Genomic DNA, 12,708 nt, shown 5'->3' on the forward strand with positions numbered 1-12,708 from the left:
TGCTGGCGCGGTCACGATAAAGGTCACGTCAGAATATACTATTGTGTGAGGGGGTGAAGATGAGCCACTATTAGCTATAAATAGCTCATAACTATGGTCAATTTTAATTAGAATGTCAACATTTAAGTACGGATATATTATGATAGGAAAATGCAATTTAATTTTTTTTTTTAAAAACTTAAATTTTTTTAAAAGAACTTTAAATTGTCTGGGATCGTAAGTGGGCCACTCCAATTGCGTTGGCGGGCCGGATGTGGCCCGCGGGCCGTAGTTTGGGGACCCCTACCATACAGGCTTGGTTCCGGATTGGCAGCATAGCGTTCATCAATAGCCTTTATATCATTAAGAAGTCTGGTAGTTATTGCAGTCTCAACTTTCCTGGAGTTTGATATATATGAGATAAGCTGGCCCCTAATGCAAGCTTTGGATGCTTCCCAAAGTATTCCTCTGCCTGTGTCGGGTAAGTCATTCAGTTCAAAAAACATGGAAATCTGCGACTGCAAAAATTGTTTGTAACGCTCTTCCGCTAGAAGGACAGAGTTAAACCTCCAGGGTCTCAGTGGCTGCGGTCGTGTAAACAAGGCCAAATCAAGAGAAGTTGGGGCATGGTCAGAAATAGCAATACTATGGTATTGTGTTTTAATTATTTTTGAAAGTAGCCTAACATCTAAAAGAAAGAAATCAATCCGAGAGTAGGAGTGGTGGACGTGGGAGAAAAATGAGTACGTTTTGGAATCTGGAAATCTATGTCTCCACGGGTCAGTAAGGCCAAATTGTTCCAACAGGGTAGCTAAAGTTTTTGCTGACCTGGATAGCGGAGCGACTTTGTTGGATGATCTGTCCAACACAGAGTCCTGAACCAAATTAAAATCGCCTCCCATAATTATATAATGGCCTTCAAGGTCTGGGATGGATGTAAATAATCTAGATATGAAGAGGTTATCGTCCCAATTGGGGCCGTAGACACATACAAATAAAACAGGAATTCCTTGAAGCCTCCCTGAGACCATCATATACCTCCCCTGTGGGTCTGATATTGATCTATCTGCAGTAAATGGAACCCCCTTGCGAATTAGTATGGCAGCTCCCCTAGTTTTGCTGTTAAATGTTGAGTGGAAAACCTCTCCAACCCAACCCTTTTTAAGTCGTATTGTCTGCCTGTTAAGCATGTGCGTCTCCTGGAGAAAGTATACATCACCTTTCAGCTGAGTCAAGTGGGTCATTACTCGGCCCAGCTTTGTGGCATTACCCGTCCCCTTCACATTCCAGGAAACAAACCTAAGTGCGATATTTGGAGTCATACCTCAATAACAGTCACCAGGATGAAGATCTGTAACATACAATATAGGTTGGAGGTGCGCGAGGCATACAGGGTGAGCATCCGCGATGAGACTGGGAAGACAAATGAATAATGAAGAGAGGAAACAAAAAAGAAACAAAGAAAGAGAAAAAGAAAAAAAAAATGGTGCCTGCAAAATCCCACATAAAAAGAAAAACTAATTCTTGTGTCTATTACACTGTAGTGCTAACTGCACTATAAGACTTCCTTCTTACCGGAGTTCCCATCTCCCATTCAATAAGACAGTTTAGGTCTTGGTCACTTAACTTAAGGCAGAAACATCATGCCTACATTGACAGTCATGTAAACGAAGAAAAGCAAACATATTAGAATATTACAATCTCAAAGAAACACAGGCACGAGAAAAGAAAAGATGCGTTCATAACGCCGCCTCACATCGCTTCATAACAGTCAGCGTGTGTCCATTAAACAGAACTGTGGACGGCAAATGTAGCGAGTAAATGAAGTGTCAGTAACAGTCAACCTGTGTCCAATAGACAGTACAGTAGTGACAACCGTGTTTAAAACTGAAACAAGTGAAGCATCAGTTACCAGCAGGCTGTGCGTCCCGGAGATGCGAAGTAACAAAGTCTGCAGCCTCTTTCACCCCGGGAAGAAATTTTCTTGATCCGTCTTGGGCCACAATAAACAGCTTAGCGGGGTAGCGGAGGGCAGGTTTAAGACCCAGGTCATATAGCTTCTTCATGACATCTCGGTACTGGGCGCGTTGTTCCGCGACCTCGGGAGCGTAGTCCTCCAGGATGTGGATGGGGTGGTCATCGTACTTCAGCTTTCCCCGCAGTTTTCTGGCCGCTCGCACCACCTGCTCCCGGGTTTGGAATCGGTGAAAGCAGATTAGCACAGCCCGTGGTCTGCCCAATGGTCCCGGTTTAGCGGTTAGAGTGCGGTGGGCCCGGTCTAATTCAGGTGGAGACGTCAGGACATCGGCACCAAGCACATCGAAAAGCAGTTGGGAGAAGAAAGCAGTCGGTTGAGAGTCCTCTATGTTCTCAGGGAGACCGATGATGCGTACATTGTTACGGCGACTTCTCCCTTCAAGGTCTGTTACTTTAGCTTTCTAAGTTGAAAGCATTCAAAGAGCATTCTCAGAGGCCATAGCAGCTAGCCTAGGATCCACATCTTCGATATGGTTCGCGAACTGCTCCAACTTCTCAATGCGTTGTTGGTGGTCATTCACGGTCGCTTGCACCGAGTCCAGTTTAGCTTCGTATTTAGCGTAGGTGTCTTTTATCTCCGCCAAAAGTGACTGCTTGTGTTCTGCTAGCTGCTTCGTTAGCAACGCTGAGATCGAGCTAGTGATGTTAGATTCCTCTCGGACCTGATCTTCTTTCTTCACTTTTTTCGCCATGGCTTCTCTTGAGGTTTGTGTGATGGAAAAGGTGTAGGCAGATGAAGGGTAGATGTGGTCAGATGACCATGTAGAAGTGAAAATAGTCGGGAGCTCGGACACGCGCGTCTACTCCATCAGGCTACTAACCGGAAGTCCTCGTTAGACACATATTCTATTAGGCTAACGATATCTTTGTTGTTTCATTGTTAGAGTTTACACGATGAGAGCACTGGCTCAGACCTGAGCTACAGTCCTGAACCGAGCACGTCTTCAGCTCCAAGGGGACGCGGTCGTGCTAGAGCCAGAGGAGGCCGTGCTAGAGGGGGTGTAAGGGGCAGAGGCCGAGGAACTTGAGGTCAAGGACGTGGAGCAAGCCGGACTGCGACCGGAGAGCTTTTACAAGATGAGGATATTCAACGAGTGGAGAATCTGCAAGCTCAAAGAATTGCAGATGAGCAGGTAGCCTTTCTAAAATAGCCTCTTTTTTCCTGATCTCAACATTATCAAGAACTGTAAACAATGACCTGCCATTTACTGTGAACACAACATTTCTGAGTTTATTGTCATTCATAAACTGTTAAAGAAAAATATAAACACATGAAACTTTCAACTCTGGTCCGGCAACATACCAAAAATATAATAAATGAAATTACAATATTAGTAATAATAAAGGACAAGATGGTGAGAGTCTAATCTTCTTGATGAACTATTTTTTACAGGCTAGAATTGAACGACTGAGATTGGAAGAATCTCATCAGTTGCTTCAGATCAAGGGACCCAAGCCTCATGTTTGATGTCCTGCAGATGTCAGCATCAGGAGATGCTCCTCCACCAGGCCCTCCAGCTCCACGTCTACCTACATGGTGTGTGTGCAGGAAGTGCCGTGAGATGCCCACAGATCTAGAAAAAAAGTGCTGTGGGCAACAACCTGCTTCCTAACCCTCACCTGGGCGTATACATTTTACATTTTAAATTTGGTCTTTTGTTATTTATATTTTGTCAGTTTTTAATAAAAATTTGAAAATGATGAATGCCTTTCATTTGACTATTTCTGCAACAGAAGCAATATATTTTCTCACCACCACATTAAAAATAAGTGATTACAGAATAATTACAACAAAATTGGTATAACCCTTTTTATTGTTACATAAATAATCTGTACATTTTCAACATGAGTATATCTACACATTGGAAAAGGTGTTTCCAGGTAAGGCAGACAGGTCAGGCTGTGTAGGGAGTATTTGTCAGCGGTGGTGATCTACTCCTTTGGCAGTGATTTACCTTTAGGAAGAATATCACAATTACACATCTGACAATAATGAATACATTTTTGAGATAATCAAAGAATAAGAATACTTAGAGCTTTATTTCCCATTTCTTTTGCACATAATTATGTTAGAACTTCTTCATCAAACTACAATATTGTAAGAAAACTCACCTAGGCCTCTGCTGAGTTGGGTCTGCAAAAGCTGTATGCTTTTGAGCTTAGTGGGGGTAGCATACTAGAGGTGTCAACGAGGGGGGTAGCTGCAGTAATGGCTGGGCTGGGGGAGGGACAGATGTCTGCTCAAACCAGTTGAAGAATTAACATCATCTCATCACGTCATCATCTCTGTGAAGATTACAAAATTAGAAAATACTATCAATATACATTTACCCTTCATTCATAGAGGACAAAACACAGAACTTTTTATATGTAGAAATAGAAGTCTTGGGTTTGGCAGTTGGACCAAAGGAGCATAAAGATTGATATAAACTGTTGAGAAGATCCTCAGCTTGTTCCTATCCTCTCTGCATAGCATCTACCAGAGTATAGTCCATAGACAAGTTTGTAGCATGATCAATTACTCCACCAACACCACACGAAGTTAGAGGTACAACTTGTGCTAGCTGTGTTTTATTTTAATGTTGATGGTTGTTGTTGTTGATGTTAACAACTCAGTGTGAAGTGCTGGACCTCCTAAGGTGAAGGACAGGTTTTATCCTCAGGCCATCATATTTCTCAAAATATCTAATCACTAACATTTACTCAATGTCTGTATAATGATATAGCAGATATCACTGATAACACATATTGTATGTGCAATAATGCTGTTTTCTGAAGTACCTCAAATGGCACTTTGAGGCACATAAAACAGAAAAAGCTAGATATGAAAGACAGATATTTATATCCCACCAAAGACATATTCATAGCAGCAGCAGCAAGTTGAACTCACCGGTCGCACAGAGACTCAGAAACAATAGTTGAACTGGAGGGAGAGTAGGTCTCATCAATCCGTGTTTAGACGGTGTCGAGGTTTATCGGTCCTTCTCATGGCTATGAAAACATAGATGAGCTACATCACCACAGTTGTAACGTGTAAAAGCCAATATACGTAGGTCTTTTTATCACAATAATAATGCAGACACTGAAGGCTAGGGTAGAGTAATATCTTTAAAAATAATATACTATAATCTATTCAATACTGGCGTCACCGACCCGTTTTAAACACACAGCAAAGCTAATATTAGCATTACGCTAATACAAGCTACAAAAGTAGCTACGTTAGCATAACTTACATATATATATATATATAACAAATCCTCCCCGAAGTAAAACAAATCATTACCTGTCCAACAGAAAGAGAGCAACCTCGGCATCACTGTTCAGGCCCGGCATCCGGTATGGGCAGCGCCATGTAAAGACGTGGTTTTGTTGGGCTCCTCACGGGACTACAAAAAATCTCTCTATCGTTTTGAACCACTATCTACGACCTTACGCGCACCTATAAACCAGTTAAGTTAACAAGATTTTTCGACTGCGGAGAGGAAAATGCCAAGAAATCGCCAAGGAAACAAGACGGAGTCGGAGGCTAACGCTAATGCTAATGTTGGTGCTAGCGAAGACGACGCAAATGAGGACAGCCAGCAGGTGGTGTTGCTGGCTATTCAGTCCTTAAGACAAGATGTGATGGCGAAAATAGAAGAAAAGGCGACAGCTCAGTTGGCAGTACTCCAGAGCCAGATCGGCCAGATTAAGACTGAACTACTATGTGCGGTGGAAAAAGTTGATAAAAGAGTTGAGGCAACCGAGAGCCGAGTGTCGGAGCTGGAGGAGGAAGTCAGCGGGCGCTCGGACTCGTTTGCCGCGATGGAAGCAGATGTCAGCGGTATGAAAAAAGAACTGGCCACACTGAGAGACCGCTGCGAGGATTTGGAGGCCAGATCGCGGCGCTGCAATGTACGCATAACGGGGGTGAAGGAAGGCCGTGAACATGGGAAACATCCGTCTCAGTTTGTAGCTGACATGCTAAAAGAAGCTCTGGATCTTGAGAAGCCCCCGACCATAGACCGGGCACACCGCACCCTCCGTAGTAAACCGACGCAGGATAACATCCCACCCCGGGCGTTTGTGGTGAAATGCCATTACTTCTCCGAAAAAGAGTCGCTTCTGAAGAAAGCCATCGAAATGAAGTCAGTGACCACCGCAGACGGCGACCACATCCGAATCTTGCCGGATTTCACCCAGACCGTGAGTAAACAGCGGGCAGCCTTCACCGAGGTGCGGGGGCTGCTTCGGGGCTGTGAGGGAGTCCGCTACGGCCTGAGATACCCCGCGATATTGAGAATAACCACGGCGGATGGTCAAGAGGCAAGTTTCAAAGATCCGAAGCTGGCTAAGGAGTTTGTGTTAAAGAGAGTGGTGCACAAGGCTTCATAATGTTTGTGTTTGGGTAGGTGGACACTGACTGAAGTACCCGTTTTATTAAGCTGGGAGATGGAGGCAAGACACATTAAAGACAGTTTACTTTTACTTTGAAAAAATCCCGGGGTGCCTTTTTGTCCCACCCGAAGCGGTCTTGGTGTCTCCACTATCAGCAATTGAATATGCACACTCGTGTGGAGGAGAGCTATGGCTTCTATTATGTTGCTCCACGTTCAGGACTGCTTAATTCTGTCCACTCAAGCTCAAAGAAGAGTCAAAATGTGGAGACAAGTTTGAATCTCTCATGAGGATTCAGTTATGTGGGACATCATCTTTTATTTCATGGGACTTTATGTTTAGGTCTTCCTACTTGAAGTATTTTGATACCTTGAGTGGAAAAAGAATAATTTTGTGCTACACCAAGGACAATATGTGTCAAGAGGAATGGGTCAACTTTTGTTTGGTCAACTTACTACATTATCAGCAATATATTGAAAGAGTTAAGAAATCTATTGAATTCTATATTTGTTCCTGTGGGGAGCTCACATGGTAAGCAACCTTAGGAGAAGAGGATAACTGGAAGAGCAGGCAGTCTCTATGCAAGAGACAAGCGATGCCGTGTTCATGTTCATGTTTTTGTTTGCAATGTGTAAGAGTGTTAGAGTTACATATTGCCTAATGTTTTATGGATGTGTGTTGTTTAGAATGTGTTCTGGTACCCCCCATGCTTCCCCCTTTTTTTTTTTTTTTTTTTTACCCCTCTCCTCTCTATCTTCTTCTCTCTCTTTTTCTTTGGCTACCTATCATCAAGCTCAGGGAACCCCAATTGCAGTTTCTTCAGAACCACCAACAACAGGTCACAGGAATGAGGCAGTGGCATTATGTGAAAGGTCAACTGGATGGCGTGGGATAAAGGTACAGACAGGGCTGACACCATGTTGGTGAGTTGGAATGTAAGGGGATTGAATCAACCGGCTAAACGAAGTAGGGTATTCTCTCAATTAAACAAATTAAAAGCCGAAATAGTGTATCTGCAGGAAACCAACCTGTTAAATAAGGATCAAGCAAAACTCCGCAGAGGAGGATTCACGCAAATTTTCCACTCTGAATTTGGTCACAAAAGTAGGGGGGCAGCTATTCTCCTGCACCAAAATGTGCAGTTTGAAGAGTCTAGCATCATAAAGGACAAAAATGGTCGCTATGTAATCATTCAAGGGAAACTGTTCAATAGGCCGGTGGTGCTGGCGAATGTCTATGCTCCCAATTGGGATAATGTTGACTTCTTTAGAAATCTCTTTTCACTTTTACCGGGTCTAGATTCACATGATTTAATACTGGGGGGAGATCTCAACTGCGTTTTGGACCCGAAGCAGGACCGCTCCAGTACAAAGGTTACTTCACTTAGCAAATCGGCGCGATGCATAAATACTTTTCTTCAAGCATATGGAATCATTGACCCTTGGAGATTCAAGTATCCAACATCCAAACAGTTCTCTTTTTTCTCCCCAGTACATCAAACCTACTCCAGAATTGATTATTTTTTGATAGACCAAAAATTGCTACCCATGATTACTCAAGTAGAATACGACAGTATAGTCATTTCGGACCATTGTCCAGTACTATTGAAGCTTCGGTTTCCAGAAAACATACTTCCTAAACGTACATGGCGTCTTAATTCACGACTACTTGCTGATAAAAAATTTGTTGATTTCATAAACACACAAATAGACTTATTCCTAGAAACTAATGAATCCCCCGAGATAAGTTATTGCACACTGTGGGAAACCATGAAAGCGTATGTAAGGGGACAAGTGATATCTTACACTGCTGGTGAAAATAAAAAGAAATCTAAAAGGGTTACAGAGTTGGTCGACAGGATTAAAGTGGTGGATCAATTACATTCAACATCACCCTCCGAGAACCTTTACAGAGAGAGAATTTTACTTCAGACGGAATTCGACTCACTGACCAACGATAATGCTGTGGATCTTTATTTAAAAGCTCGTCATAATCTATATGAATACGGGGAGCGCGCCAGTAAACTGTTGAGCCATCAACTCAAACAGTCAGCAACGGCTGGTTTTATATCTGCGATAAAGGACGGGGAAGGTAATATCGTTACAGACCAAAGGGACATTAATGCCCAATTCAAGTCTTTTTATGAAAATTTGTATACTTCAGAGGCAGGGGACGGGGAGTTAGTAGAGAATTTCTTCAGTAAACTGGAAATGCCCTCCCTGGATGAATCAGACAAATCAGAATTGGAAAGAAGTATAACCCAAATGGAGATCAATAGTGCAATTAAAAAAATGAAACCCGGAAAAGCACCCGGCCCTGACGGGTTTCCAATAGAATTTTTTAAAACATTTGGCCCTAAATTAACACCATTGCTATCAAATGTATTTAAAGAGGTTCTGGTTAAAAAAACTCTTCCCCCAACTATGACCCAAGCTTCTATCTCTTTATTATTAAAAAAGAATAAAGATCCACTATTATGTGAGTCCTACCGTCCGGTCAGCTTATTGTGTTGCGACTATAAAATTCTAACCAAGGTATTGGCTGGTAGACTTGAGAAAATTATGCCTAAACTGATCCACCCTGATCAGACAGGTTTTATCGCAGGCAGACAACTATCAAGCAACCTTCGCCGAGTATTCAATATTATATACCAACCTAATAATGTTGAGCCAGAGCTAATACTGTCCTTAGATGCGCAAAAAGCGTTTGACAGAATTGAATATAACTACCTGCTCACCGCGCTAGATAGATTTGGCTTTGGTCCTACTTTCTGTTCATGGATTAAAATTCTCTATACGGCACCTCATGCCTCCGTGAGAACGAACAAGATAATATCAGATTATTTCCCTCTCTCCCGAGGGACAAGACAAGGGTGTCCCTTGAGCCCCCAGATATTTGATATTGCCATCGAGCCCCTGGCAATAATGTTAAGGAAGACCACTAACCTGGTTGGAATACAAAGGTCAGGGCATTCACATAAAGTATCTCTTTATGCAGATGACCTTATCCTCTTTCTCTCGGACCCATATACTACTATCCCTATGGCTCTTGAGCTTATCACTATATTTGGTCAAGTTTCAGGTTATAAGTTAAATTTAACTAAAAGCGTTTTATTTCCCATAAACGACAAAGCACGCCAGATGTCATTCCAGGACTTCCCTTTCTCTGTCAATAAGGATAGTTTTACTTACCTGGGGGTTTGTGTCACTCAAAAGTATAGGGATCTATTTGACAGCAATTTCAAAACAGTGTTTAACAAAGCTAAACAGGACATGGAGAGATGGTCAACCCTCCCTTTGTCACTTGCCGGAAGGATTAACTCAGTAAAAATGACTATCATGCCCAGATTTTTATTTCTGTTCCAAGCAATACCAGTCTTTATACCTAAATCCTTTTTTAAGGACTTAAATAAGCTCATATCAACTTTTATTTGGAATAAAAAAGTACCCAGAATACGGAAGGAATATTTGGAAAGACAGAAGGGAGATGGTGGGCTGTCCCTACCCAATTTTCTGTATTATTACTGGGCGGCCAATATCCACAAATTTATATTCTGGGTCTCTGATACATCAGATGATGAGTCTCCAGTATGGTGTCAAATGGAACAGCATTCGAGTAATCCAGTTTCGCTCCGCTCTTTAATTTGTTCCCCACTACCTATAAATAAACGTTGTTGGACGAACAACCCAATAATTTCTGGCTGCCTGAGGATATGGTCGCAGTTTAGGATTCATTTTAAGCATAAACAAGCTCTTGTCACTTCCCCTATTCTAGCGAACATCAATTTTGCCCCATCTCTCACAGACCCATCTTTTCAATTGTGGCATAGGAGAGGGATTAAATGTGTGATGGACCTTTTTAAGGAAGGGCACTTCATTTCCTTTGAACAGCTAAAGAAAGACTTCAGCATCCCTCAGTCACATTTCTTTAGATATCTACAGGTGCGGAGTTATGTTAAAAAACACTTCTCTTTGACAACCCCTCAGAGGACATGGATAGATGAATGTCTGACCATAGATCCAGTTGACAGAGGTCTGGTGTCTGTGTTGTATGATAATATCCAGAGGGTTGCAGTCGTATCACTTAACCGTTTAGCAAGGCAGTGGGAGGTGGAATTAGGAACCACCATTTCAGACGTAAACTGGCAGGCAGCAATTACATTGATACACTCTTCCTCAATTTGTATCCGGCATGGGCTGCTGCAATTTAAGGTTCTGCACAGGCTACATTTATCTGCGAGTAAGCTAGCCAAACTCTACCCTGGCTTAGACCCAACTTGCATCAGATGCAGGCAAGACCCAGCTAGCCTCAGTCATATGTTTTGGTTTTGCCCGAAACTAGATCTATTTTGGACAAATATATTTGTTACATTTTCATACATGTGTAATAAAGTTATCAGTCCCAACCCATTGACTGCATTATTTGGGGTCGTCCCTCAGGAGACACCAATACCTAGGCACCGGGCTGAGGCTATAGCATTCTCCACTCTGCTAGCTCGACGTCTGATACTCCTTAGTTGGAAGAAGGTCATGCCCCCCTCTCATAGGCGTTGGGTGGAGGACGTGATGTCCCACCTCAAACTTGAACAACTTAAATACACTGCCCGGGGCACTACACATAGATATTATAAAGTCTGGCAACCATTCCTATCGTACTTTGAAGATGAATTCCCCTTAACATAGTGTAGCCACCCCCCCCCCCCCCCCTTTTTATTTATTTATTTATTTTTATGTTTCTGTGTCTATACATTACTCTGTAGTTATGTGTATGCACACATATATATGCGTGTTTATTTGACTACTTTGTTGATACTGAGTAACGTCTGTTTATTCTCCTGATTTTTCATTTATTTTTCAATTATCAGTATTACTATGAATATTGCATTATTGTTATTTACATACTTCATTTCATTTATTTATTTAATTTTTGCTTTCCCTCTTGTCTGGGGTATTGAGTTCTACTGGGAGTGTATAATGTGAAAATCAATAAAAATATCTGAATAATCACTGTTCAGGCCCTTCAGATCCCTCAGTTGTCTCCACCGCTCAAATGCTACTCCAATGTTGATTCTTGTTTGACCTCTTGCTTTATCCATAGCCTTTTTATTAGCAGTCCTTTCCTCCTCCGGCTTCTCTTTCTTCCCTTTTTCTCTGGACGAGTCGTTACAAGTAGACGTGCAAGTGGTATTTTCTCAGCCATTGCTCTTAAATAAATATTACATCCGTATTCGGTAGTTCTGCAGAGAGGTGTGCTGGTTTTTCTGGCAACAGCGACAGGTGAAGACTGTGCACGCGCGCAGTAGGCAGGGAGAGAGGGGGGTGGGGCGTAGACTGTATGCGGAAGCAAAACTAGACATGAAGCCACCTGATTGTTTTTTTCTGTTCGCACCGAACGGCTCGGATTGGTCGGGGTTTTATCAGTCCTGTGGCCGCTACAGAGCTCTGATTTTTTCCGTTCCTTTTTCTAAAGCCAGTGTGTATTGATACCTTTCATACTAGAAGGACCATTTCTCCCAGTATAACAAAAAGTGTTTCTGAACAGGATTACCAACCCTACCTTTAACACCCATCCAGGCGCTCCCCCCGCCTGCCTATCGACCTGTTGTTCAACCTGAAGAGAGATGACGCTCATGCAACATATGAGGATTATGTTGACCGCTGGAAGAAAACGATGCAAGATGCATATCAAATAGCCGCCAAGACAGCAAACAAAGAGACAGCCCGTGGAAAAGCCTACTATGACCAAAAAGTGCAGGGGAGAGACCTTCAGCCAGGTGATCGGGTCCTCATTCGAAACTGTACTCCAAGGGGTGGGCCTGGGAAGATCCAGTCCTATTGGGAAAGCCAAGTTTATAGAGTGAAGGACAGAAAAGGCAATGACAGCACTGTCTATCAGATCAGCCCAGAAAATGGTATTGACAGAGTTGTTCATAGAAATTTACTGTTGCCATGCGACTACCTACCTCTCGAGCAGCCGGCCACGCAGACTCCACAGCCACAGAGAAATGTCCAGAGGCCTGTAAGGAGGAGGGGGGCATCACATCACACCCAGCAGCAGCAACCATCTTCAGGCAGCGACTCGGAGCAAGAGGAAAGCGGTGTCTACCAGTGGCATCTTCGCTCACGCAGAGACAAGCAGCAGCGTCAGGTATCACTGAATCCAGAAGCAGAACCTTTCCAGCATCAACAGAGTTCTCCACCACCTGAAGAGGATGTGCCACTACAGAGCGAATAGGATGTGCCACTACAGAGCGAAGAGGCTGCTGATGTACCACAGCTGACTGGTCAACATGGACTGGAACCAGCAGTGTCTGCA

The 12,708-nt window shown here is 43.0% G+C and overlaps 1 long non-coding RNA gene across 1 annotated transcript; it reads right to left on the reverse strand.

Moving 5' to 3' along the window:
- Window positions 1–3,830: 3,830 nt before the first annotated feature.
- Window positions 3,831–5,027, reverse strand: LOC128379613 (uncharacterized). The gene is made up of 3 exons (XR_008323407.1): window positions 4,907–5,027; window positions 4,129–4,302; window positions 3,831–3,971 (listed from the first exon to the last, which is right to left on the reverse strand). It is a non-coding gene; the product is annotated as an uncharacterized LOC128379613 (long non-coding RNA).
- Between the last annotated feature and the right edge of the window lie 7,681 nt (window positions 5,028–12,708).

This window comes from Scomber japonicus, chromosome 18, assembly GCF_027409825.1.
Source record: "Scomber japonicus isolate fScoJap1 chromosome 18, fScoJap1.pri, whole genome shotgun sequence".
Classification (NCBI taxonomy): Eukaryota; Metazoa; Chordata; class Actinopteri; order Scombriformes; family Scombridae; genus Scomber; species Scomber japonicus.